The sequence below is a fragment of the Dermacentor albipictus genome, chromosome 9, assembly GCF_038994185.2.
Source record: "Dermacentor albipictus isolate Rhodes 1998 colony chromosome 9, USDA_Dalb.pri_finalv2, whole genome shotgun sequence".
NCBI lineage: Eukaryota > Metazoa > Arthropoda > Arachnida > Ixodida > Ixodidae > Dermacentor > Dermacentor albipictus.
Window position 1 is genome coordinate 129523922 of NC_091829.1, and position 27595 is coordinate 129551516.

Sequence of the window (27595 nt, forward strand, 5' to 3'; positions counted from 1 at the left end):
TGTTCTATTTGCCTGTCCCTGCCATTTGAACTGGGTCGTGGTCCTAGAAAAGCCCGTGTAGAAGGTTTTTGACCAGGGCCCTTAGCATCCCGAATGTTGGAATAAAGCTTGATTGATATCCTCTCGTTCGCTTCATAAAGTCTCACCAACGAGGCCACATGAGTGCACGCGCTCATCATGCCTTTCGGAGGTGCCTGTCGTAAAGCGGCGTTTGAGCTCGACGTGCGCAGCTCACCTGCACGGTCTGGTGCATTGGTTCTGGCAGTAAGGTAGCCAGTTCATCGTCTTCATGTAGTCGTTGCACTTCACTGAAAGAGAAAAGCCTCATATGAAACCATAGAAAAGCCTCGCAGTGCCAGTGGCACAACATGCGCTCACAGTGGGCCAGGTATTCGCATAGGTTTCCTTTCAGAACGTGCTTCATAGAGTAGAGTTTGGGGTAGCAGTCGCACTGGTTCTTCCACTGGTCCGCCAGGCATTTTTCGCTGCATTCCTAGTGATTGGGAAAGATATTTTGTGTTATGAATTTCTGTTTCAATCGAGATTTTGGTGCTTCTTTTATGCGAAGCATACTAGCCGCACAACCACGCTCTTCCTTGCTGCGCCGCGCGCGGCCGCGTAGCTACCATATGACGTCATAACAGCTGCAAAAACGGAGGCTCAACTCGTGCGCTCGCTTGCGGCCGCGTAGCTACATAGCCGGGTCTCAGCTCCTGCGCTCGCCTGCATGAGTTGTTTCTTCGTGTAGCCGAACCAAATATAGCGAAGCAACAGCAGTTCACCAGGCTAAACAGTGGTTCAACAATTAAAATAAAGGCTAGTATGCTTCACATCCTGGGCTTAACCTTAGCTAAGCCACAACCATTTTTTACTCATGTCCGTTAGGAGGACCCCATGGGGCTAAAGTAAATAAATCATTCAATTACTCTCAACATTCTAGAATTGCTTTTCTCCACCAAGCATAAAGATTGAAAGGACAAAAAATTGAGAACCTTGTTTTATGCGGGAGCCATTCAAGAGCACAAATACCCGCCGAGGTTGCTCAGTGGCTATGGTGTTGGGCCTCCAAACACGAGGTCGTGGGATCGAATCCCTGCAACGGCGGCCACATTTCTATGGGGGAGAAATTCGAAAACACCCATGTACTTAGATTTAGGTCACCGTTAATTCAAGAACCGTAGGTGATCGAAATTTCCGGAGTCCTCCAATATGGCATGCCTCTTAATCAGAAAGTCGTTTTGGCATGTAAACCCTATAATTTTATTTTTAGGACTACAAATGAAGTACAAATATGATTTTTAAATAAAGCAGTGCATTCAAAACAGAAAACAATTGATGCAATTAAGGCAATTTTATGTAGTCTTCTAATGAGGAAATGAATAGAACATGTCCGGCATTTGACAACTACCCACCAAATGAAGTTTCATTTAAAATAGAAAACAAAAAACAAACTCTTCCATCTAGTGAAATTGTTGGAACGAGGGCAATATTGACATGGACGAGGGGGCCTGTTGACCATTATTGAAAGAAGTTTTGCTTTGCGGAACCGGTGTCACTACGCACTTCACAATTCCGTAGGAATAAAGCAAGCCTCTTCAGCTTGCTTTGGTTGGTTAAGCTTCACAGTCTCACTGAAATAACGCTACGGACGCGGACGAAAAGTACAGAAACTAAAGGTGAGCGCACGTCGTGTCGCTTGTCTACTTCTCGTCCTCGACCATAGCGCTGTTTTAAAGGCACTGCCATAATACATGGTTTGCACTAGCACCCTTCGCCATATGCAGGTCTGTGATCAAGCGTCTTAATTATTGCAGCATGTTCTCTGGCACTGTCAATAACACATCTGCATGTAAGATACAAATGACACGTGGCCGATGCTATGTCGGCCAGACAATTGCTTTTCTAAATGGTCACCTTATAATAGCGCAGCTATTCGTTACGATTTCTTCCTTGCGTCTATTTGGCCAAGCACTGTACCACGTGCGCAGGCCAGCTGGTGTTTTATAGTACTAGACGACTTGAGCACAAACCGCCAACTGGTAATTTTACTGCAGAAATATCATTTCAGATTGATGATGATGTTTGTTGCCGTCGTTTTGGAATGCAGAGGGGGCAAATACTAACCAAGCCTGCTTGATATATTCAGATTGTACTACATCTATCGTCATCTAGCTATTAGCCTATCTGATCTCGATCTTAAGTTTCGTATTTAAAGCCTCTATCATCACTATATTGTACCGTTGCCCACGCTCGCAATGACTTCTGTACTATCAATCGCATCCTTGCATTTTTTCACCAATACTACTTACTCTTACTAATACTCTTAGTTACTTCGATCTCTAATCAGTTAATTTTCTTTGAATTCCAACGCTTGTAAAAGATGAAGGCTCCCTACAGGTCTCAAAGGGGTAATATTCTCGCATTCCATTACCATGTGCCAAGTCACTTGCGCGTTTTTTTTTTCCGGCACACCAAGGCCTCATCCTGCGGCGCACATTTGCTCCCCTATATTTTTGACCTGATACAGCTGCCTCGGGCCTAAAAAAAGCAAGGCACTTCCCTTTGCTTATTCTACAGGCTTTCACTACCGATTTCTATCTTGCCATTTTTGTAAATCTCCATTGTCTTCTTTTTTTCATCCTTTGCATCTAAGTAACAGTCTGTGTTTCCCTCACTTTCATGATAAACTTCCTGGTTTTCCATTTACGTACTAAATTACCCTGTTGTTGGTTTACAGCTTACTTCAACTCTTCCTCCATTCCATGCACATGGTGATGAGATATAGATATTTGTGCACTTTATCCGCTGTTTATTTTCAGCCATGTTCCTTGTCTTTCCTCAAAATTAATCTCGCGATGTGTTTTATGGCTTCAAAAGAAGCGCAACCCATCTCATCGTCCATAGCCTCGTTTCTAGTTTTGCAGTGGGCCGCCGAAGCGAGTTCCTGAGATTTCTCAGGGACTCTGACAGTGAGAAGATTTCTGATTTAGAGCACACGATTGCATTTGCAAATGCTAGCGTTGGAAAGTTTACAGTTTCCCAAAAGGTCTGTATGTTTCACTATAGCTGCACTGGGCTTTCATTTCATTTTTAGATTATATTGGCGGACGCTTCAGTTGGTCTTCCCTTCGTTTATGTATACACGCAGATATTCTTATCGCTTAACTATCGGTATGACTTCTCTTGAATTGATACTACGCCACTACTCAATCTCTTCAACAAAGATTAAGAATTCACCGTTTCTTTATGCTAAACTTAAGGCATAGATCATCGCTGCATTGGCACATATATTCGCAAGTGTCTGAAAATCTATCGCACTGTCCGCTAGCAGTACTATGTCGTTCGCACACGTCAGCCCGGGAACATTCTCTTGAACCTTTTGTCCGTGTTAAGCTGATGATGATGACATTTTGGCATTCTCTTTCAAACGGGGCGGTGACCTAGCCGGCTTGGTTTCTTTTTTATTTATACAATACTGTGGACTCATTGTCCAAGCAAGGTGGTCGATACAAATACAAAAGAAATACAACAGAAACAGCTACGAAAAAAAAGCAACAATAATACAGGCTCAGATAGGTTACTTCACAGTGCACTTGTTTTGATAAGGACATTCACTAATGGTTTTCGGGAAATAAGAAAACTCAAATAGGTCTGTGCGAGCAAAATTTGGGGTTAGAGCGTTTTCATTGTGGTGTCGGGTGAGTCTGCTAGTTAAGCGTGAGAAATATGTTGATGCATCTAGCGCTAGTTTGTTTTCCAAGAGTTGGGAAAGAAATCCTAATCTAAATTTTTGCCTTCGTGCCTGTAATAGGGGAATGCAACTTGCTTGCATTAAATTGGAAGGTGAATATAATGCTGAAAATTTATTAAAAATAAAGTTTATGGCCTTTTTTTGAATACGTTCAAGACAATCTATGTTGCGCTTAGTATGAGTATCCCATATAATGCACGCATATACAAGCCTTGGTCGTACAAGAGCAGTATAGCAGAACAGCCTAACATTAGTGGGAGCAGTTTCAAGTTTATGTTTAAGGACACAAAGCTTGAAGAAGGTGGATGAACAAACATTATCAATATGAATATTCAAAGACAGGTTGGAAGTGAGTGTTACACCGAGATGTTTATAGCAACTTACTTCTTGTAATGGTGAAGACCCTAATATGTAGGTACATGACAGCGGATTTTCTTGCCGAGTTACTGGAAGGCAGATACATTTGCTCGTGTTGAGGGTCATTCCCCATTTTACACACCATTGATGTACGTTGTCCAGACTAGTGTTGAGATTGTTGTAATAGTTGGCGGAACTAATTTTTTTAAACGAAATACAATCACCAGCAAACACTCTTATCTCTACACCAGGGCGAACAACGTCAACAATATCATTATCATAAAATATAAAGAGCAAAGGGCCTAACATGCTGCCCTTAGGTACACAGGACGTGACCGGAAGACAGCGCAAGTGTTGACTAGCTACATCAACGCATTGTTGGCGATTATTCGAGTAGGCAGAAATCTAAACATGTATATGAGAAATGCCTATTGTTTCAAGTTTAAAAATGAGTTTACTATGAGGAACTTTATGGAAGGTTTTGCAAAAATAAGAAAAGCATACTTATCCTACCGTGTCTATCGAGGGTCAATGCCAGAAAATGAAATCAGTAATCAGGTTTGATATATACAAGCTTTTCAGTCTAGCATTTTTGTACAGATCTCCATATTTTTTCACTTCTTTCTTTATCAACTTTGTACCGCTATCTATGCATGTAAAGGATCTGGTTCTATAAATCTGTTCCCTGAACACGTAATCTGTTCCCTGATAGAAACACGTCCGGTAGGGACAAATATTGAAAGGGTAGAAAAAATCCGTGGTACTACGCTAACTAAAGTGAAGATTTAATAAACAAAAAGACGTTTTGGCTTCTACACGAGGGGCCTCATTCACAGGTAAAAACAAAAAAGAAAATGTGTTTGGAGTGTTCATTTAAATAGCCTTCAACACCTGTGCAGTGAGTCAATGTAGCAGCAATGTGGGCAGCAATGGAGGCAGCAATACAGAAACGGCAGATTGCCGTCCCTCTTGTTTGAAGAGTGAGTGACTCGAGATCATGAGTGACTCGAGATAAAAGCATTGAGATTGCCCTTTTTTCTCTGGCAAGAACACGTGCCTTCCTCCAAACGACTGTGCGTCCCTTCGAAGCGGCATGCTCAGCCAAAGCACTGGCACGGCTGCTGAATAAAAAAATAAAGGAAAACCCGGTGCGGCTTGTCTCGTGCCTCGAAAAGGCTGCACTCGGTCGCGGCGCCACCAGCCGGGGCGGCTTGTCTGGGATCAGCACAGAAAATGCGTCAGGAACACTCTTGGAATGCCGTTGCCCGACGCGTCCCCACAACTAGAGCTGTACAGCACAGACAAGCTACCGAGAATGCGGCAGTCACGTTCACTGCCATTGCAGCCCGCCCGACATGGCAGACTGCACTTTTTTATTGCGATATCAATTAAATGGACACTCTAGGCGCATTTCTGCCGTTGCCGTCGCCGCGAGGTTCGGTATAAAGGGCACCGCCGAGCACCGCACGCGGGGCAAAATTCAACTAGCGGGTGTACAGCTCTCCGATCCCTCGTTCACACCGCCTTGATTGCCTCGTTCACTGCGCGTGTTTGGGCACGTTTCGTACCGCGCGCGGTGTGTGCCTACATGTGTGTGCGTGGACCCTTTATTCGAAGGACGACGTACACGCTTCTATTTGCATTTAGGAAGATTGGTACGCTTGAAGAATATTTTCATGGCTGCAATGCGGCGAAAGGGCAGCGTCTGCTTAGCCACGTGACGCTGAGCGAGAAATTGGAAACGACATCGTATGTGCCGTCGGAAAAACTCGTCGTCATATACGATGCGTGTTAGCTAAAGTCAATTTTGCAGTTTCCCGCAAAATGTTTCCTACGAATTCGTGTTGCCTTTGTTGGTGACAATGAACTTCCATCGACACTGTGCGGAAATAAACAAAATATATCGCCGCATAGCCCGAATACGACAAGCGCACGCAAATTTAACTAGTACGTCCCCTACAATATATAGTAGAGGCAGCAATGTAAATAGTTTGGTCATTTTTTAACAGTGCTGAAGAGACGGAAGTTGAAAGTATTAGTAATTATTCCTGCTTCAGCAGTGTCAGCGCGACCGAGACGCGGGCGTGTATCGTCCAGTAATTCGATTTATCGGCGCAGTGGTGATGCAGGAATGATTTCCGTTCATGTTCAATGCATCACGCACGTATTCAATATATCGGCACGCGTGAACTCCGGCCACTGCTGGCGCATGCAACAGAAGTGGTTTCCATTCTTGGGCAGCGCACACACAAACGAAACTCGAGAAAGACCGGACAAGCGCTGCATGGAACAACTGAAAGCTTTTATTTGAATAAAAGGATCATATAACTACTAATCATCAAATCCATGTGGGGTACACGTAAAAACCGTCATATACTCATGAGTGATCAATGAACGAGATCGCTTCGTTTGCCAGTTGTTTACTTCGCTCAGCGCACCGCAGTAGTGCATGTATGTCGTCTACTTTTTTCGTACCATTTTCTTGTGGATCGGCAGAATTTCTCAGGTGGAATCAACGCTTTCGTGTTTACATTGCTGTCGTGACAGTTAACAACACAACAGCAACAACAACACAAATGTGTTATCCTTGTGCTCAACATACTTATGTTTTAATTATGTCCTTTGCCCTTATTCTAAGTGACCATGTTTTCTTTACCCACTTTTATTATATATGCGTCGATATTATTTCTACCTGATGAATGAATTGTATTTATGTCGTATTTATGACTTGTATTTATGACTTATTTATGTATTTATGACTCGTATTTTCTAATTGTATTTTCGAATTGCAGTAAATTGTGCTTTTCTTACCTATGCAAGCTATTACTTCGTATGATCTTATTCTTTTTTAATTGCTTCAAGGTATTTGTTCTGTCATTAATTTCTGCCTTATACCACGATCATTTTTGTTTCTATTTCCGGAAAATGGAATTATTTTTATCAAGGTCTATTGTGTACTGTACTGTGTATTGCGTGTTTTTTTTTTCTGATGTAAGGAATGCCACTATACCGCTGTCATGTGCATGGGGGCCTGCGGCTTTGTCAAGCTGTCATTTATGACAGCTTTTACTGCTGGCCTCCAGTGTCGTGTACCCTACATGTGACACAAATAAAGGCATTATTATAATAATCTCCACTCATCCGAAGAGGTTCAGTCTCAAACAAGCGACGTCTCGTGCCCAGCGCGAACTAAGTTCGGGTGCGACTTTGAAGGGAAGCGGCGGAAACGTACAAGATCCAGGCGTCTAGGATGAAACTTTGCATGCGGATGGCTATGAGTGAAAGCGTGTAAGGGTGAGCCGGCGAACGCGGCAATCTTCCGCGCGCGCGCGCGATGAACGCTGCTCGAATGCATGTTTTAACGCGATAGCGTTAAGGAGCTCGTGTCGCAGAAAAGCCGGTGTCGTCGGCGTCGGCGTCGGCGGCGTTGACCGTGAGCGATAAATCACGGCAGGCGCTTCATAAATAAAAAGCAATTTCCAAGATTGGCCCGGTGGGAATCGAACCCAGGTCTCCGGAGTGTGAGACGGAGACGCTACCACTCAGCCACGAATTCGATGCTTCCAAGCGGTGCAAACGCGCCTCTAGTGAATGCGGTGTTGCCTTCGAAACGAGCCGTGGAAAGTTATACTGCGGTGTATATCGGTAATTATGAACATGTAACGTACAGAAGTCACAATTACACGAGTTGCGAAGTGCGTTTCCGCTGCATTTCTTCTGCGCTTTCCGCACACGCAGAGCCATCTTGCGGCAAACACAGAAGACCCCCTCCTCTCAATGTACGGCGCTGCCCCGACAGGAGGCGCGCCGCGCGCGCATTGGGACCGCTGCCAGGCGCGTCGCGGGACTCCCTCTCCCCTGACGACGCTTCGCCGTGCTCCCGCTTTAGATTACTATCTATCTCTCTGCCCGTGCCGATCACGACGTTTGGCTGAGACGACGTTTGGCCCCTCCGAGACACCGAGTTCTTTGGTTCGTTTCTTTCGCTCAGGCGCACGTTTCGTTGCCGCGGCGAACGCTGCGTTGCTCGACGCTCACCGCGTGATAGGTGGGCGCTAAGTCCGATGCGGGGCGCATCGTCAGTGATCGCTGTGCCGTAGCGCATTGTCTTATACCCCTTGGCGGGTCGACGGGAACGCTGTCGCGTCCCACTCTTGAAGGCGAAGCTTAAGCGTCCTCCAATTTTTTTTCCTGTGGCACGCGAGACACTGGAGGTCAGGCATGGGTAAAGCTCCTCAATTTTTCAAAAGTAGCGCCATTCTTAGATCTTTCCGCCACCCCGCTCACCCTGGCGCGTCCTCCTCCACGCCTCCCGTCACCCCAGCCTCCTCCGCTCCCCCATTGGCCAATCTGTGTCACGTGGAAGCAGGCGCCGCGCTTTTGTATATTTTTTCTTTTCAGCCTGCGCGACGAAAGTACGGCAGGCGGACTGACGGAGTGCGTTAGCGTAATAGAATGTGTAGGACTGAGAACTTAATTGCGATGCCATGCTGCTGCGCCTTCGGTTGCCGCAACAGACACAGCGAGGGCAAAAAGCTTTTTGCTTTGCCGTCCGGCGGGCGCAACGCAAAAAGAAGTATGGATTCGCAGGATCGGGCGGGCTGACATCGAGGAAGTGCACTCTTAAAACGGTTGCACCCTTTGGGGTGTATATTTGTCCCACAACAATAATCGTCCTCTGCCTTGCTTGCGTTCTCTTTCCTGAAAACTCGGCGCTCGCTACTTTCCTGTCGTGAATGCTGCGTCACACTCATAACGCGCATGCCGTTCGTGACTGGGAAGTACCGGGCTCGCAGCGTTAAAGAAAGGAAACGCGGGCAACACGGATGACGATTATCGTTGGGGGACAAGATACCCCCCAAAGGGTGTAAATTTTTCTAAGAGTGTGGCAAAGAACGCACGGCTTAGTGCAGTAAGGGCACGGCTACTCACAACCTCTTATTTTGAGCCTAGTTCACGCCTTCCGCTTCGAAAAAGTGTGTGTTCATGCTCTGCGTGGTTTTTAGTGCGTTGTCTGACTTTTCTTTTTTTTGGAATATGCTCTCTTTTTTTCATGTAGTTTCGTCTTGCGGTGAAATGTACGCATCTGCAGCTGGCCTGTGACATAAAAGCGACTTTATTCAGGGTGTGTTTTGAGCTCCACCAGTAGTTAGCACATTCTCGACGCTTTTGCAAGGCTCAATATGACTTACGATGCAGTCTTTTAGCTTCGAATGTACGCCCGCATGTATTGATTTCGTTTGTGGTGAGTTACGTTTTTAACGTTACGAAGCGACTAAAGCTAGGATGGAGGTCGTAGTGGATGGCTCCGGATAATTTTGTCTAGCTCGCCTGGGGATGTTTAACGTGCACTTTGATCATAGAGTCGTACGTGGGCCTGTAAATTCCTCGTTGGCGTTTCATAATACTCGCGCGGGCGCGCTAGCGTTGCTTTAGAAGTTGGCGCCTCGGCGCGATTGTATTTCTTCAATAAATTTTATTTACTAGTTGTAACACCTTATCATTATTTCGTATTATTGACGGCGCCTCCAGGGCACCAAAGCGTCAACGGAACACCAAAGCTAGAACCAGGGCTGGATGGGGCTCGCCGAAGCCTCTGCATGCCAACGAGGTTTAAGATCGCGGACAGCCGATTTCGTATGCGAACACTCCTCGCGACACCTGCATTATTGTAATGTCACGTGCCCTTCAGAGGCCTCCGTTAGTCATTACATGTGTCCTCCTGGAGCAGTACTTGTAAAAAAAGAAAACAATATATCGTCACGATTACCAAAGCATACCGCAACGAAAAAAATGGCCCTGTTGCCAGGCATTGCTGACCGCACATACGGCTGTATGCGGTCGGCAATCCCTCACTCGCCGGCCGAACAAAAGTATCCTGCAGGTGCGTAAATTAGCCTACGAAACCACGTACACATACTTTCACGCTGTCAACACCTGAAACTTTGGTAATTACGCGCGTGTTTGAGTACACCACGTGCTTGCGTCGTGTTTCAGCAACACGAACTCTCAACGTCGCACGCTTTACGCCTTAAATACGCCTAGAATAATGGTCCTTTACTCTATTTCCTCCGCAATTCCAACACGAAATTCTAAAGGCCAGTTACCGACTGACGAAGAAAGGTCTCGATTGAAAAAACCGCTCCGCAGGGCTCGAACGAACTTTTCTGCGGATTTATTCCCGTAGAGTGTTAGCCGTCGTCTGCTAGGGCAGGCCCACCACCGGCGGCGCCACCATCGAGGCCGCGCCGAGCGGAGGAGGAGGGAAGCGAAGGGCGCTACTTTGGGAGAATAGATACGTTTAGCTTGTACGCTACTCCGGTAAACGGGAGCGGTTTGGGCGGATTACCGGATGGTCGGGGCGTAAACGTTAGTCCTGTACAGTAAAAGCTCGTTAATTCGAACCGCAAGGGGAAGCCGCTTCAGTTCGAATTAACGAAAGTTCGAACTAACGAAAGTGAAGGAGAGCAACAGTACACTGCGATTTGGAAGCAGTAGGGCATGTCAGAAAGTGATGGCGTGTGCCGTGGGCACACGCCATCTTCAAGTCGAAGCTCTGGGTCTGACTTTGCCACACCACCGATGTCCACCGAAACGAACGTTAGCCGAAGCTTAACACCGTCACAATGAATCGCGACGGCCGATACCTCCTAAGCTGAAAACAGAGGTGCACAACCGATGAAGACTGCCGAGACAAAGACGGTGAACATGTAAAGGTGGCGAAGGCCCTGATTCGTTGGTTCTTGATTGCAAACGCAGCCGCGACGTGCTTGATTCACTGTGTTTTGGCGATTGCCGTGCCATCTCCGCACAACATTAGCAGCTGTACAAGATTTTCAAAACCTCCGAGATTCGCAACGGGCAAGAAGTCTCGGAGGCTACGTAGAACGGAGAGGCGGCAGCCGCTGCTGCCTTCTGGCTGACCCCGCGTCGGTTAGATTTTTTTCCGATTTTGCCTTCTCTCGCCGTTCTCTCCGTTTCGGAGGCAATACAGTCTTTTGTGTAGGCAGTAGGCCGTGTGCCAGGCGAGCGTAGTTCGAATTATCCGTGAGGGAACCTTCTGGCGTTCGAATTAACGGACTTTTTAATTCATAGACTTCTGTGGAGCTTGGCCGGACCAAATCGTACAGTTCGAATTATCCATAAATTCGAATTATTGAAGTTCGAATTAACGAGCTTTCACTGTATATGCTCCCGCAGGGAGCAGAGTTGCGCATAAGTCCGCCTTCGTGATCCAGCTCTGCAGCGAAGCCCCTCCTCGCGCGCGCTGGAGCCAAATGCCGCGCGGTGTTCCGCCTTTTTCTCTAGTGGTCGCGAGCTACAAGCGCCAATTGTTCGCAGGCGCTTAGCAAAGGGCAATTCTTAATACAGGCTACGCTCGAATGAGTAATTCGTGCAGTCAGAGGGGGTGGGCTTCCAACCAAGCGAAACTTTGTATGTACCTATGTAAACACGCATATACAAACACACACATGAACGTACTAATAGGGGGTAGGACCGCCTTCAATTCCTCAAAATAATATACTCCCGTGGCTCGAACAGCTCCAAAGTTCGCTCGCAAACGCGCAGTACGTTGCCACAAAAGGCGGTGCAATGATTTTCGCAATGCATATGAAGTTGTCTTATCATTGTCAGAAAGCAAGAAATGCTTTAAAGAGTGTTTAAAACTTCACATACGTAAGCTGGACACTTAGCGCATTTTGGCTGCCGAAACCAGCCGATTAATGACCGTCGCCAAAAGAGATATCGTGCCTGCAGTTATGTCAGTGACCGTTAATAGAGCGTCATTTATCACTAACCATCGTTCACAACAGCTCCACGTTTTCGATACATGCGGTGCACACAGTTTTAGGCGCATTTCAAATTTTCACATGCACACATTTTAAGCAAAGCTTACTTTTACGATTCATTCATACCGCAGACTAATCAGCTATATATTATCAGCAAATCTGCAAGTAGAAAAAGATTCAAGATGCAAGAGATTCTAGATCAAATTTATTTCATACAAGGGAATGCATGAACGGCTGCTGGAAGCAGGCCAAGTGTGCTGGTTCTTGGAACCTTGGGGGCAGAATTCAAAGAAAATGGAAAGGCAACAAGCTATTAAGAGTAACAACAGGTTATTTTTATTGCACTAATACATCAAGATGGCAAACTTGCAGAGTAATTATTCACACAGTGCAGACTGTAATCTCACAACGCATTTTTTGCATCATACTGGCACAATACAAGTGCCAGTACGATGTGTTTCGTATCGCTTCACCAAGGTCCTTGACTTCACATCGTCGAATACCGTACCTGAAACCCGCAGCTGCTCCTCTCAACGCACGATCGACGGTCCGCTGATTGCAATGGCGATGGCACTGACGGAAACGACGAGTTCGCATGAGTCGGCGATGCGCCCGTAAAGTTGGCTTCGCAGCGGCGGGGATCGTTTGACGTCATTTTTCGCGCTCGGCCAATAGCTGTGCGAGCGGCGCCGGAAAAGGTATGCCCAACTCTGCTCCCTGCGGGAGCATATACAGGAACACTAGTAAACGTGAGCGGTGAAGCCGCCTGGTGGTGTAGAGCTCAACCAGACAAACGCATAGCTAAAACTGCCGTAACTCACCATATCCTGCTTCGCCACTCGTGCAAATTTTTGGCAGCGGCGTAATTGTAAACACGATTATGCCACTGTCGAAAATTTACGCCAGCAGCTAAGCAGAATACAGTAATTAGCTCTGTGTTTGTGTGGTTGAGTTTGCGCCACCAGCTGGCGCCACCGATCGGGCCGCTCACCTTGACGCCCCCGCTAAACCGGAACACGGCCCGCGCTTGCCCGGATACCGGACACGCTAAAGGTCTCTATTGAGGGGTTTTAGGCAAGGGAGGAGGGGCGTTCTTCTCCGGCGACTGCTAGCGGCTGCCAGGCTGTCTTGGTCTTCCTCGCCCAGCGCTACATACAGAGTAGTGATATTAGAGAGTTTTAGTAGGGAGTTTTAGTGTTGGGGACGCAAGCGGCTTGCGTACGCAAGAACTAGGGGCGACGTTACTGCGCATGCGCAGACCGCTACGTCTACTTGCGTCCTTGGGTTGTTGGAGCGGCCGAAAACATCGCTGTCACGTTACCCACGTGACTCTTGCAGTGTAGGAGAACTTACGAGCAGCTAGCGGGTAGATAATCTAATAAATCTTTCGCCAAGTGTCGGCAGACGTCGTTTTTATGTGTATTCGGATAAACGCAGTTGGGGCGTTGGGGCGGAGCCATAAACGGGAGCGACCTGCTTGGTGCATCCACCTGGCGGCGCAAAGCTCAAATCGACAAAAGCAGCTAATATTGCTGTAACCAAGTCTATTCTACTTCGCTGCTGGTGTAAAGTATCGGCACTGGCTTAACTGTGTTGCTGCCAAAAATTTGTACCCGCAGCAAAGTAAAATACACTTGGTTACTGCAATATTAGCTGCTTTTGTCTGTTTGAGCTTTGCGCCACCAGGTGGCAGCACCATGCAGGCCGCTCTAGTTCATGGCTCCGCCCCAACGCCCCAGCCTGCGTTTACCCGATTCCCGGACGCTGTAAACCTCTCTATTAACTGCTTCTAATAAAAAGAGTTTAATGTACTTTACTTCACATGCTTCATTTCATATTTTATAACATGATAACGCAACAACGATCAGACGTTGGTGGTGCTTCGAGCGCGTGCGACCTCATTGCGGTTTGCGTTTGGGGCCGCTAACCTATAACACGTTTCTGCTTGCGTACGCAAACGCAAACGCACCCAAGCGCTTGGGGCCCCAACGCTTTGCGTCCCCAATACTAAAACTCTCTAGTGTAGGGGACGCAAGCAGCTTGCGTACGCAAGAACTAGGGGCGACGGTACTGCGCATGCGCAGACCGCTACGTCTACTTGCGTCCTTGGGTTGTTGGCCAGTCGAAAACATCACTGCCCCTAAGTGGTCTCGTTACCCACGTGACTCTTGCGGTGTAGAACTTACGAGTAGCTAGCGGGTAGATAATCTAATCAATCTTTCACCAAGTGTCGACAGACGTCGTTTTTATATATATTAGAGAGGTTTAGCATGTCCGGTATGCGGATAAACGCAGTTGGGGTGTTGGGGCGGAGCCATAAAGGGGAGCGTCTTGCATGGTGCATCCACCTGGCGGCGTAAAGCTCAAACTGACAAAATCAGCTAATATTGCTGAAACCAAGTCTATTCTACTTCGCTGCTGGTGTAAATTTTCGGCACTGGCGTAATTTTGTTGCTGCAAAAATTTATACCCGCAGCAATATAAAATACACTTGGTTACTGCTATATTAGCTGTTTTTCTCTGTTTGAGCTTTGCGCCACCAGGTGGCAACACCATGCAGGCCGCTCTAGTTCATAGCTCCGCCCCAACGCTGCAGCCTGCCTTTACCCGATTACTGGACACTCCAAACCTCTCTATTACCTGCTTTTAATAAGAATAGTTTTATGTGCTTTACTTCATATGCTTGATTTCATGTTTTAAAAAGCGATGATGCATCAAAGATCAGACGTTGATGGAGCTGCGAGCGCATGCGACCTCACTGCGGCTTGCGTTTGGGGCCGCTAACCTATAACGTGTTTCTGCTTGCGTACGCAAACACAAACGCACCCAAGCGCTTGGGGCCCCAACGCCTTGCGTTCCCAATACTAAAACTCTCTATTAGAAAGCTTTAGTTTAGGGGACGCAAGCGGCTTGCGTACGCAAGAGCTAGGGGCCACGGTACTGCGCAAGCGCAGTATCGCCGCCCCTAGTTTACTCAAGCCGCTTGCGGCCCCTAAACTAAAACTCTCTATTGCGGCGTTTACTCCAGCGTTGGCCACACGAATCGCGGACGCCTTGTACATGCCTTTGGCGGACGCTGTAGGGACGCGTTGGCCGCGCTCGTGTGTCTTGAAAGCAATCTGCGGCGTGGCCAACGTGTGCGCCCGCGCGGGCCTCATCTTCAAAACGATCCGAGATGTTCGCAGAGTGCGCGTAGTGCCGGTAGCTTCGTTTGCACTGTGCTTTCGACGTTTCGTTCGCGTTGAGGCGACATATGCACGGAGCTAAATTGGCTCGCGACTGTTGCCGTGATTCCTAACTCCACCGTTTTCACAGACAGTTTCCGCTGTCATTGAGCGAGATGTGTTAATGTTTACCTGTCCGCGCGTGACGCCGTGCTGGTTAATTTAGTTAAAACACGTTGACAGACTAGTTGGTTTAAATCCATGATAGAATGGGTAAGCGTGACTGAACAAGGACATAAAAAGAAGCAGACACGTCTGTCTGTTTCTTTCTACGTCTTCATTGAGTCAAGTTACAGATTCTATCGTCGTTAATTCAGTTAGTAAGCGAATGTTTACCAGTTTATACGGCCGATAAAGCTACTATCCTTACTTCGTACAGCTAGTTACTAATTTGCTATCGCAGTCACTGCTTCACCTTTCGGGCGGAACTGCGATTCCTTTTTTATCGAGCGGCCGTGGCATTAGATTTCACAAGACCATTCCTCAAGTCATAGTTGGGCTGTTTAAGACGCCTTTCAAAATTGCCGGTTGCGCTACGTAGTCGCAATCGGGCTTGCGACAACGTACGCTACGTATCGGCATTTCCGTTTTGGTAATTTGTCCTTGAGAATAAAGAGATATTGTCGCAGTTTCTGTTTTGGCACGTGTGCCACTTGAACCTTCTAAGAAAGCACAACAAGGCGCTCAGCGCTTCACTTATGGACGGGATATATGCAGTTCTTGCGTGATCTTGACCACGGGGAGCAAATGGTAGCCATGCCATGTGTCGCTCAACACCATTCAAGGACAAAAAGCCGTAGACTGACAGTTTGCGCCGTACGTCTGCTTCGCAGCCTTCCTGTATTGTGCAGATTTTTTCTGCGCGTCGCAGAAGCGTGAAAGCAACGGCCCATTTGTGACAAGCAGGTTGCACAGAACCCAAATTTAGGTAGCGTCCTGCATGGTAATGGTTCTTTTGCTAGAGGACCAGGAGCGGCTTGCAAGAACATTTAATACCGAAAATAACAAAAAATTTAGGAACGTGTTCTTCTGCGGGCTAGGCGTTGTCTATGGAACATTTAAGAACGCGTTCTTAAATTCCTTATTATTTTCGTTAATAAATGTTAGTGCACGCTGTCCTAGGACAAAGAGGGTACAGGATACACAAAGCAGTACACGCAGCGCTTCGTGTGTTCTGTACACTATTTTCTTTGTCCTCGTCTTCTAGCGCAAAAAAAAAACGCCATGCTTTATCGCTTCCGCGCCTGGAACCTTCGCAGCCTGCGCGGATGAGCCATTGGGATATGGGAATCACTGGGACTCGTTGCACCCGGTACAATGAAGATCGATAGCGTCAATTATAAAGGAACCGCCACCGCACAATTTTATCAGTGGGCAGGTCTGCTGGCCTTTCGTCAGCAGCACGCCAATAACGTTGCTGTTTTTTGCGCAGCTTCTTCTGTTCGGTGCGGCAGCGAAGGCCACCGTTTTGCATCACACATCGTGCTTCATCGCTCCCGTGCGTGGTTCCTACGGAGCCTGCACGGAGAAGCCACTGATATATGGGTATGACTAGGACTCGTTGCGCCCGGTCCGATCAACATCGACAGCATCAAGTATAAAGGAACCGCCACCGGACAATTTCTTCATTGGGCAGGTCAGTTGGCGTCCAGTCAGCACCATGGGGAAACCAATTCTGTCTTTTCGGCTGCTTCTTCGGTTCGGCATGTCAGCGAAGGCCAGCGTTTTGCATCAAACACCGTGCTTCATCGCTTCCACGCCTGGTTCCTACGGAGCCTGTGCGGATAAGCCACTGCGATATGTGAATGAATGGGACTCGTTGCACTCTGTACAATCAATATCGACAGCGACAAGCATTAAGAAACCTTCACCGGATAATTTCTTCAGTGGGAACGTCAGCTGGCGTCAGGTCAGCAGCATGCCGAAACAATTTCTTGCTTCTGCAGCTTCAGCTGTTCGGCGTGGCGGCAATGGCCTGCGTTTCGCATGAATCAGCGTTCTTCATCGCACCGTGCCTAGTTCCTACGGAGCATGCGCGGATAAGCCACTGCGATATGAGAATGACTGGGACTCGTTGCGCCCGGTACGATAAACATCGACAGCGTCAAGTATAAAAGAACCGCCACCGGACAATTTCTTCGAAGGCACGTCAGTTGCCTCGCGTGAGCAGAATGCCAAAACCATTTCTGTTTTTTCTGAAGCTTCAGCTCTTCGGCGTGGCACCGATGGCCAGCATTTTGCATCAAACACCATGCTTCATCGTTTCCGTGCCTGGTTCCTACGGAGCCTGCGCGCAGACGCCACTGCGATATGGCAGTGACTGGGACTCATTGCGCCTGGTAAGACGAACTTCGACAGCGTCAAGCATAATGAAAACGCAACCAGACAATTTTATCAGCGCGCGCGTCCGTTGGCCTCCCATCAGCCGCATGCCGAAAATATTCCTTTTTTTTGTGCAGCATCTACTGTTCGCTGCGACAGCGAAGGCCAGAGTTTTGTATCACAAACCGTGCTTCATCGCTCCCGTACCTGGTTCCTACGGAGCCTGCGCGGAGAAGCCACTGCCATATGGTTATGACTGGGACTCGTTGTGCCCGGTCCGATACACATCGACAGCCTCAAGTATAAGGGCAGCACCACCGGACATTTTCTTCAGTGGGCACGTACGGTGGCGTCCAGTCAGCAGCATGCCGAAAATAATATTTTTTTTTGTGCAGCTTCTTCTGATCGGTGCGGCCGCGAACGCCAGCGTTTTTCATCAAACTCTGTGGTTCATCGCTCCTGTGCCGGGTTCCTGCGGAGCCACCGTGGATAAGCCGCTGCGATGTGGGAATGACATCGACAGCGTCAAGTATAAAGGATCCGCAACCGGACGATTTTATCAGTGCGCGCGTCAGCTGGCCTCCCGTCAGCAGCATGACGAAATTATTTCTTTATTTGTTCAGCTTCTTCTGTTCGGCGTGGCAGCGAAGACCAGTGTTTTGCATCAAACACTGAGCTTCATGGCGTCCGTGCCAGGTTCCTACGGATCCTGACCGGATAAGCCCTTGCAATATGGGAATAACTGGGACTCGTTCCAACCGGTACGATCAACATCGACAGCGTTCAGTATAAAGGAACCGCCTCCGGACAATTTTTTTCCGGACGCACGTGAGCTGGCCTCCCGTCAGCAGCATGCCGAAATAATTTGTGTTTTTTGTGCAGCTTCTGTTCGGAGTAACAGCGAAGGTCAGTGTTTTACATCAAACACCGCGCTTCATCGCTTCCGCACCTGGTTCTTACGTAGTTTGCGCGGATAAGCCACTGCGATAAGGGAATAAATGGGACTCATTGCGCTCGGTAAAATCAATATCGACAGCGTCAAGCATAAAGAAACCGTCACCGGACAATTTCTTCAGTGGGCACGTCAGCTGGCCTCCCGTCAGCAGCATGCGGAAATCATTTATGTTTTTTTCTGAAGCCCCTTCTGTTCCGTGTGTCAGCGAAGCGCCGCGTTTTTCTTCAAAGGTCGTGCTTCGTCGCTCCTGTGCCTGGTTTTTACGCATCCTGCGACGATAAGCCACTGCGATATGCTTAATACTGGGACTCGTTGCGCCCGTTGTGATAAACATCGACAGCGTCAAGTATAAAGAAACTGCTACTGGACAATATCTTCAGTGGGCGCGTCAGCTGGCCTCCCGTGAGCAGCATGCCAATACAATTTCTGCATTTTGTGCAGCTTAAGCTACTCGGTGTGCAGCGAAGGCCCGCGTTTTGCATCAAACACAGTGCTTCAGAGTTCCCGTGTCTGGTTCTTACGGAGCCCGCGTGGATAAGCCACTGCGATATGGGAATGACTGCGACCCTTTGCGCCCGGTACAATCAACATCGACAGTGTCCGAGTGCAAAGGAACCGCCACTGTATGATTTCTACAGGCGGCACGTCAGCTGGCCTCCCGTCAGCAGCATGCGGAAACCATTTCTTTTTTTTGTGCAACTTCTCTGTTCGTCGGGGCTGTGCAGGCCAGCGTTTTCCATCAAACACCGTGATTCAAAGGTTGCGGGTCTTCTTCCTACGGTGCCTACGTGGAGAAGCCACTGCGATAGGTCAATGACTGGGACTCTTGTCGGCAGCTACAATAAACACGACAGCGTCAAGTATAAAGGAACCGCAACCAGACAATTTCTTCAGTGGGCAAGTCAGCTGCCTCCCGTTAGCAGCATACCGAAACCATTTCTGTTTTTTCTGTAAGCTTCAGCTGTTTAGCGTGGGAGCGATGGTCAGTGTTTTGCATCACAAATTGTGCTTCATCACTCCCGTGCCTGTTTCCTACCGATCCTGCACGGATAAGCCCCTGCAATATGGGAATGACTGGGACTCCTTGCGGCCGGTAGGGTATAATATAGACAGCGTCCAGTATCAAGGAACCGCCACCGGACGATTTCTTCAGTGGGCGCGTCAGCTGGCCTCCCGTGAGTAGCATGTCAATAGCATTTCTGTTTATTCTGAAGCTTATTCTGTTTGGTGTGGCAGTGAAAGCTTGCGTTTTGCATCAAACACCGTGCTTCATCGATCCAGTGCCTGGTTCCTACGGAGCCTGCGCGGAGATGCCACTGCGATATGGGAATGACTGGGACACGTTAACCCCGGTACGATCAGCCCCGACAATGTCAAGTGCATAGGAAGCGCCGACGGACAATTAAGTGGGCACGTCAGCGGCATCACGTCAGCGGCATGCTGAAACCATGCCATGCCGAAACGGACTAGTTGCGTCCGATACCATCAACATCGACAACGCGAAGTATAAAGGAAGCGCCACCAGACAATTTATTCTGGGGGCACGTCTGCTGGCCTCCCGTCAGCAGCATGCGGAAGCCATTTCTGTTTTTTGTGCAGCTTCGTCTGTTCAGCGTGGCAGCGAAGGCGAGTATCAAACATTGTGCATCAAACACTGTGATTCATCGCTCCCGCGCCTGGTTCCTACGGAGCCGGCGCGGATAAGCCACAGGGATATGGAAATGAATTGGACTCGTTGCGCCCGGTAGCGTGAACATCGACAGCGTCAAGTATAAAGGAAGCGCCACCAGACAATTTCTTCTGTTGGCACCTCAGTTGGCGTCCAGTCAGCAACATGCGGAAACCATTTTCGCTTTTTCTTGAGCTTCAGCTCTTTGGTGTGACAGCGAAGGCCAGCGATTTGCATCAAACACCATTCTTCATGGCTCCCGTAACTTGTTTGTATGTAGCATGCGCGGGACTCCTTGCGGCCGGTAGGTTACAATATCGACAGCGTCCAGTATAACGGAACCGCTACCGGACAAGTTCTCCAGTGGGGGCGTCAGCTGGCGTCCAGTCAACAGCATGCGGAAACGAAGTCTGTTTTCTCTGAAGCTTCTTCTGTTCGGCATGTCTGCGAAGGCCAGCGTTTTCTACCAAAGACTGTGCTCCATCGCTCCCTTGCCTGTTTCCTACGGAAATTCCTCGGATAAGCCACTGAGATATGGGAATTACTGGGATTCGTTGCGCCTAGTACGATAAACGTCGAAAGCGTCAAGTATAAAGGAACCACCACTGGACAATTTCTTGAGTGAGCGCCTCAGCTGGCCTCCCGTCAGCAGAATGCCGAAACTATCTCTGTTTTTGTACAGCTTCAGCTGTTCGGCGTGACAGCGCAGGCAAGCATTTTGCATCAAACACCATGCTACATGGCTCCCATGAATGGTTCCTACGGAGCATGCGCGGAAACGTCGCAGCAATATGGGAATGTCTGGGAGTCCTTGTGTCCGGTTGGCTGCACCATCGACAGCATCCAGTTTAAGGGAACCGCCACCGGACAAATTTTTCAGTGGGCGCGTGAGCTTGCCTCCCGTGAGCAGCATACCAATACCATTCCTGTTTTTTGTGGAGCTCATTCTTTTCAGTGTGGCAACGAAGGCCAGCGTTTTGCATCAAAAACCGTGCTTCATCGCTCCCGTACCTGGTCCCAACGGAGCCTGCGAGGATAAGGCACAGCGATATGGAAATGTCTGGGAGTTAGTGCGCCCGGTACGATCAGCATCGACAGCGTGAAGTATAAACGAAGCGCCAGAAGACAATTTCTTTTGCGAGCACGTCAGCTGGCATCACGTCAGCAGCATGCCGAAACCATTTCTGCGTTTTCTGCAGCTTCTTCTGTTCGGCGTGGCTGCGAAGGCCAGCGTTTGCATCAAACACCCTGCTTCATCGCTCCCGTGCCTGGTTTCTACGGTACCTGCGCGGAAAGCCACTGCGATATAGGAATGTCTGGGACTCATTGAGCCCGGTACGATTAGCATCGAAAGCGTCAAGTTTAATAGAACCACCACCAGACAATTGCTTCAGTGGGCATGGCAGTTGGCGTTCAGTTAAGCATGCGGAAACCAATTCTGTTTTTTTTTTCTGAAGCTTCTTCTGTTCGGCATGTCTGAGAAGGCCAGTGTTTTGAACCAAAGACCATGCTTCATCGCTCCCGTGCCTGGTTCCTACGGAGCCTGCGTGGATAAGCTACTGTGATATGGGAATTACTGGGGCTCGTTGCGCTCAGTACGATAAACGTCGAAAGCGTCAAGTATAAAGGAAGCACCACCGGACAATTTCTTCAGTGGGCACCTCAGCTGGCCTCCCGTCAGCAGAATGCCGAAACTATTTCGGTTTTTGTACAGCTTCAACTGTTCGGCGTGGCAGCACAGGCAAGCATTTTGCATCAAACACCGTGCTACATGTCTCCCGTGAATGGTTCCTACGGAGCATGCGCGGATAAGCCGCTGCAATATGGGAATGTCTGGGACTCCTTGTAGCCGGTAGGCTACACCATTGACAGCATCCAGTTTAAAGGAACCGCCACCGGACAATTTCTTCAGTGGGCGCTTCAGCTTGCCTGCCGTGAGTAGAATACCAATACCATTCCTGTTTTTTGTGGAGCTCATTCTATTCAGTGTGGCAACGAAGGCCAGCGTTTTGCATCAAAAACTGTGCTTCATCGCTCCTTAGCCTGGTTCCTCCGGAGACTGCGTGGATAAGCCACAGCGATATGAAAATGAACGGGACACGTAGCGCCCAACATCGACAGCGTGAAGTATAGAGGAAGCGCCACCAGACAATTTCTTCTGTGGGCACGTCAGTTGGCGTGCTGTCAGCAGCATGCCGAAACCATGTCTGTTTTTTTCTGCAGCTTCAGCTGTTTGGCGTGGCCGCGACGGCCAGCGTTTTGCATCAAATACCGTGCTTCGTCGCTCGCGTACCTGGTCCCTACGGAGCCTGCGAGGATAAGGCACAGCGATATAGAAATGTCTGGGAGTCGTTGCGCCCGGTACGATCAACATCGACAGCGTGAAGTATAAACGAAGCGCCACAAGACAATTTCTTCTGTAGGCACGTCAGCTGGCATCACCTCAGCAGCATGCCGAAACCATTTCTGCGTTTTGTGCAGTTTCTTCTGTTCGGCGTGGCTGCGAAGGCCAGCGTTTGCATCAAACACCCTGCTTCATCGCTGCCATGCCTGGTTTCTACGGTACATGCGCGGATAAGCCACTGTGATATGGGAATTACTGGGACTCGTTGCACCTAGTACGATAAACGTCGAAAGCGTCAAGTATAAAGGAACCGCCACTGGACAATCTCCTGAGTGGGCAGCTCAGCTGGCCTCCCGTCGGCAGAATGCCGAAACTATTTCTCTTTTTGTACAGCATCAGCTGTTTGCCGTGGCAGCGCAGGCAAGCGTTTTGCATCAAAAACCGTGCTACATGGCTCCCGTGATTGGTTCCTACGGAGCATGCGCGCATAAGCCGCTGCAATATGGGAATGACTGGGGTTTCTTGTGGCTGGTAGGCTACACCATGGAGAGCGTCCAGTTTAAAGGAACCACCGTGCACCGGACAATTTCTTCAGTAGGCGTGTCGACTTCCCAGCAGTGAGCAGCATACTAATACCGTTTCTGTTTTTTGTGGAGCTCATTCTTTTCAGTGTGGCAACGAAGGCCAGCGTTTTGCATCAAAAACCGCGCATCATCACTCCCTGGCCTGATTCCTCCGGATACTGCGCGGATAAGCCACAGTGATATGAAAATGAATGGGACTCGTAGCGACCGGTACGATCAACATCGACAGCGTGAAGTGTAAAGGAAGCGCCACCAAACAATTTATTCTGTGGGCACGTCATCTGGCCTCCCGTCAGCAGCATGCGCAAATCATTTCTGTTTTTTGTGCAGCTTGTTCTGTTCGGCGTGGCAGAGAAAGCCAGTATCAAACACTGTGCTTCGTCGCTCGCGTGCCTGGGTTCTACGGTACCTGCGCGGAGAAGCCACTGCGATATAGGAATGTCTGGGACTCTTTGCGCCGGGTGCGATCAGCATCGAAATGGTCAAGTATAAAAGAACCACCGCCGGACGATTCCTTCAGTGATCACGGCATTTGGTGTCCAGTCAGCAGCACGCGGAAACCATTTCTCTTTTTTCTGCAGCTTCAGCTGTTCGGCGTGGCAGCGCAGGCAAGCATTTTGCATCAAACACCGTGCTACATGGCTCCCGTGAATGGTTCCTACGTAGCATGCGCGCATAAGCCTCTGCAATATGGGAATGACTGGGGTTCCTTGTGGCCGGTAGGCTACACCATGGACAGCGTCCAGTTTAAGGGAACCGCCACCGGATAATTTCTTCAGTGGGCGCGTCAGCTTGCCTCCCGTGAGCAGCATACCAATACCATTTCTGTTTTTTGTGGAGCCCATTTTTTTCAGTGTGGCAACGTAGGCCAGCGTTTTGCATCAAAAACCGCGCATCATCGCTCCCTTGCCTGGTTCTTCCGGAGACTGCGCGGATAAGCCACAGTGATATGAAAATGAATGGGACTCGTAGCGACCGGTACGATCAACATCGACAGCGTGAAGTGTAAAGGAAGCGCCACCAAACAATTTATTCTGTGGGCACGTCATCTGGCCTCCCGTCAGCAGCATGCGCAAATCATTTCTGTTTTTTGTGCAGCTTGTTCTGTTCGGCGTGGCAGAGAAAGCCAGTATCAAACACTGTGCTTCGTCGCTCGCGTGCCTGGGTTCTACGGTACCTGCGCGGAGAAGCCACTGCGATATAGGAATGTCTGGGACTCTTTGCGCCGGGTGCGATCAGCATCGAAATGGTCAAGTATAAAAGAACCACCGCCGGACGATTCCTTCAGTGATCACGGCATTTGGTGTCCAGTCAGCAGCACGCGGAAACCATTTCTCTTTTTTCTGCAGCTTCAGCTGTTCGGCGTGGCAGCGCAGGCAAGCATTTTGCATCAAACACCGTGCTACATGGCTCCCGTGAATGGTTCCTACGTAGCATGCGCGCATAAGCCTCTGAAATATGGGAATGACTGGGGTTCCTTGTGGCCGGTAGGCTACACCATGGACAGCGTCCAGTTTAAGGGAACCGCCACCGGATAATTTCTTCAGTGGGCGCGTCAGCTTGCCTCCCGTGAGCAGCATACCAATACCATTTCTGTTTTTTGTGGAGCTCATTTTTTTCAGTGTGGCAACGTAGGCCAGCGTTTTGCATCAAAAACCGTGCATCATCGCTCCCTTGCCTGGTTCCTCCGGAGACTGCGCGGATAAGCCACAGCGATATGAAAATGAATGGGACTCGTTGCGACCGGTACGATCAACATCGACGGCGTCAAGTATAAGGAACTGCCAACAGACAATTTCTTCAGTGGGCATGGCAGTTGGCGTCCAGTCACCAGTATGCGGAAATCATTTCCGTTTTTTCTGAAGCTCCTTCTGTTGCGTATGTCAGCGAAGGGCAGCGTTTTTCATTAATGGCCATGCTTCGTCGCACCCGTGCCTGGTTTCTATGCATACTGCGCAGATAAGCCACTGTGATATGGTTAATACTGCGATTCGATGCGCCCGGTACGATCAACATCGACAGCGTCAAGTATAAAGGAAGCACCCGCGGACGATTTTTTCAATGGGCACGTGAGCTTCCGTCCAGTCAGCAGCATGCAGAAACCATTTTGGTTTATTTCTCTAGCCTCAGCCGTTCGGCGTGGCAGCGGAGGCGAGAATTTTGCAGCAAACGCCATGCTTCATCGCTCCCATGCCTGGTTCCTACGGAGCTTGCGCGGAGAAGCCATTGCGATATGGGAATGACTGGGACTCGTTGTGCGCGTTCCGATCAACATCGACCGCGTCAAGTGTAAATGAAGCACCACCAGACAATTTCTTCTGTGGGCACGTCTGCTGGCCTCCCGTCAGCAGCATACCGAAACAATTTCTTATTTCTGCAGCTTCAGCTGTTCGGCGTGGCGGCGAAGGCCTGTGGTTCACATTGAACAGCGTGCTTCACCGCTCCGGTACCTGGTTTTTACGGAGCCTGCGCGGATAAGCCACTGCGATATGGGAATGACTGGGACTCGTTGCACCCGGTACGATGAACATCGACAGCGTCAAGTATAGAGGCACCGCCACGGGACAAATTTATCAGTGGCACGTCAGTAGGCACCCAGTCAGCAGCATGCGGGAACCAATTCTGCTTCTTCTGCGGCTTCTTCGGCGTGTCAGCGAAGGCCAGCGTTTTGCATCAAAGACCATGCTTAATCGCTCCCGTGTCTGGTTCCTATGGAGCATGCGCGGATAAGCCACGGCGATATGAGAAGGACTGGGACTCGTTCCATCCAGTACGATGAACATCGACACCGTCCATTCAATAGGAACCACCGCCGGAGAATTTTATCAGTAGACGCGTCACTTGGCCTCCCATCAGCCGCATGCCGAAAATATTTCCTTTTTTTGTGCAGCTTCTTCTGTTCGGCGCGGCAGCGAAGGCCAGCATTTTTCATCAAACAGCGTGCTTCATTGCTCCCGTGCCTCGTTCCTACGGCGCCAGCTCGGATAAGCCACTTCGATATGTGAATGAATGGGACTCGTTGCACTCGGTACGATCACCATCGAAAGCGTCAAGTATGAACAAACCGTCACCGGACAATTTCTTCAGTGGGAACGTCCGCTGATGTCCCGTCAGCAGCATGCCGAAGCAATTTGTTTTTTTTCTGCAGATTCAGCTGTTCGGTGTCGCAGCGAAGGCCAGCGTTTTGCATCTAACGGCGTGCTTCATCGCACGCGTACCTGCTTCATACGGAGCCTGCGCGGATAAGCGAATACGCATACGAGCATTAGTAAGAGGCGATAGGAGGATTGGTGGAAGTAAAGTAGGGAAACTACAAAAAACGGAGATGTACAAAAGCACATTTCGCAATAGGGGATCAGAAAATTTGGGTGTGGTAGTCCATGGTACTTTTTATTGTTTAACCTAGGTAGGACATTAGGCAATATAATAGCAAGAGCTGGGTGGCGCAACCCACCGCCCCGTTCCAAAGGGGATGCTCATAATATCCATCCATCCATCCAGTTGTGGGCGACTTCCTCCGTCCTTATTCTACCAAGCATAAATTTACTAATGCATGTCATCCGCATGCAGACCAATGGTCTTACAGAGCGGCTTCATCGAATAGTAACAGACACGCTCTTCGTGTCTGTTTCTGATGACCATCGTGACTGGGATACTGCTCGCCCGTTTGTCATATTAGCGTACAATTGATCACGCCACGGCACTGCACGTTACTTGCCATTTTATTTGTTGTGCGGCCGAGATTCAGTATTGATTTTTAATACAATACTGGCTACCCCTCAAGAGTCCGTGTCTCAGTATAAAAGCGATGCCATTGCTCGAGCCCAAGAAATACGCCAAGTTGCTCACCGTCGCCTTTGTGCTTCTCAGAACAAGAGTAAAAGCATTTGTGACAGTAGTCGCCGGGACGCCGATTATATTCTCGGGGATCTTGTCCCTCTTCGATCTCCCATCCGCCGTTTCGACCTCTCGGAAAAACTGATATCCCGCTACTCCGGCGCTTACCGTGTCCTCTGTCAGGTAACCTACGTAACCTACTATATGTCTCCGGTCACACCTACTACTCGCTCCATCCAGACTTCCCATGACGTCGTTCAGGTCAGCCGCCTAAAACGCTACCAGCCCTTTTCTGCCTAAAAAGCATCGGGACGGCGCTTCCAGGCCAAGTGGAAATATGTTGCGCAGCTCTGCACAAAGCTGAGGAAGATGAGCACGAGCTTAGGTCTGAAGAAGTGAACGCTTTAATGACTAGCCTGCTGTAGGCTTGGCTTTGTCAATTACTGTAAATTACTGTACATTCTGTCAATAAAAAAATATGGCGTTTTACGTGACAAGACCATGATCTGATTATGAGGCATGTCGTAGTTGGGGAATCTGGAAAATTTCGACCACCTGGGCTTCTTTAACGTACACCTAAATCTAAGTACACGTGTGTCTTCGCATTTCGCCCCCATCGAACTGCGGCCGCCATAATGTATATGCGGTACTCGTCTTGTTTCTTCTCTCAGCAAAAGTATTAGTCTAAACCTAACTTAACGGGAAGCTTTAGCTCCTACATGGGAAATCATCAATCCTTTCTTCTTACAACCACTGCAGCGC

At 48.9% G+C, this 27595-nt stretch overlaps 1 protein-coding gene and 1 long non-coding RNA gene across 2 annotated transcripts in view; one reads left to right on the forward strand and one right to left on the reverse strand.

The window, feature by feature from the left end:
• Positions 1 to 235: 235 nt before the first annotated feature.
• The window catches only part of LOC135918838 (uncharacterized), a 337804-nt gene continuing 310444 nt past the window's right edge, over positions 236 to 27595 (reverse strand). Inside the window, exons 12-13 of the mRNA XM_065452520.2 lie at positions 379 to 493; positions 236 to 308 (exon numbers count right to left, since the gene is read on the reverse strand). The gene's annotated coding sequence lies outside the window, so the exon portion shown is untranslated. The remainder of the gene's footprint in view (positions 309 to 378; positions 494 to 27595) is intronic.
• LOC135918835 (uncharacterized) lies at positions 16354 to 18224 on the forward strand. The gene is made up of 2 exons (XR_010569797.2): positions 16354 to 17461; positions 17582 to 18224. It is a non-coding gene; the product is annotated as an uncharacterized lncRNA (long non-coding RNA).